Below are 1,564 nucleotides of genomic sequence, written 5' to 3'. Positions count from 1 at the left end.
ATTAGTAAAATAATTTCTTACATGTAAAAAATTTTGTAATATTATCCAACTGAATTCATACATTTAATTATTTTTTTAAGTAATTAATTTAAAAATAATTATTTTTTGTGAATATATGAAATCATGGGAATATTATTTTTAATATAGAAGTGGTGATGGTGTTTTATTTGAATATTGGCATTTGAAACGTATTAAAGTATTGTGGAAACATTCAACACGTTTCCCTACGTGTTTCAACACGCCTCCACGTGTTAGTTGGGATGTTGCCACGTGTCTAACATACCTCTTCATGTGTTGACTTTTTACTTCCAAAATTCACTCATCTATAATTACATCAAATAATCTCATTTATAACAAAAATACTAATATTTTTTATCATTGGTTATTTATATAACTCTTTATATTTACAATACATGAAAATTAAATTACAATATTTTAGATATTTGTTCGGTAGGTCGGGTACCGGACGGACCGGGTGAATATCCCGATCCAAAAAGGGGAAGTCATATGGTCGTACGTCTCCGGATTGGAGTAGGCGAGATCCTGAGCTCTTCAGATGTGAAAAGGAGGGGTGTCACTTGCAAAAATACTCTGACGTTCTAGTCAGTCAAGTGTGCAAGCGAAAAAGAGGTGGTTGGTATATGACGGCCGGCCCGTAGAGCCGTAACAATATTGAAAAGGAATAACTATAAATATCTAGCTAATTTCTTAAAAATGTTGGATATTCAAGATATTTGGTAAAGGGATAACATTAAGGATATATAGGAGAGTTACATGTGATAACATCCTTAAGTATTGCATAATTATCCAATTTCAACAGTTTGTGTTGTGCTACAAAGATAATATTAAATAATTTCCAAAATTTTTGAAATACAAATAAAACAAAAAAAATAAATATTTTATTGTGATTTATCTAAAATAACAACAATAATATTTCAAGTTGAAATAAAAAGAAAATAGAAAAGGACAGAGATTGCACTCAGCATTCACCAAAAGTCTCAAGTGGGGACAAGTGTGAGCAGTGAATATAACTATAAAATGCAAAATGTCAAGAAAAGTGTACAAAAAGAACACAGAAAAAAAGTCATATGAAATGGCAATTGCTAATGGATCATATGGCCCACATAAACCTACTCTCATTGGTTTGTGTTGCCCTTCCATCCATCAAATATCATATTAACAAAAAATTATAAATATCACACTTTTCTAATTTATGATCCTTTAAATTTTAATCCTTTATTATTATATGTATTAGTAAGTTATTAATTCTCACTCGTTCGTTTAAACAAGTGTCGAGGGTTCGAATCCTATCTCTTATATGCAGCAATTCATTGATCAGTGACAAACTCTTAAATAGAGTTCCAATTTGCGACGGATTAGTCCTTATTTTGTCGGATTTGGATCCTCTAAATTTTGAATTTCATTTTAGAGAGTAAAGTTTGATCTTTCACCATTTATTTCATAGGTGAGACTAAGAGAAAATATGAGAGAACAACCATTAATTCTTATCTTATCGAACTAAAAAATACCATGAACAAACTAGTATATATATATATGATAATTT

This window comes from Arachis ipaensis, chromosome B07, assembly GCF_000816755.2.
Source record: "Arachis ipaensis cultivar K30076 chromosome B07, Araip1.1, whole genome shotgun sequence".
NCBI lineage: Eukaryota > Viridiplantae > Streptophyta > Magnoliopsida > Fabales > Fabaceae > Arachis > Arachis ipaensis.
Note: the sequence above shows the minus strand (reverse complement) of the source record.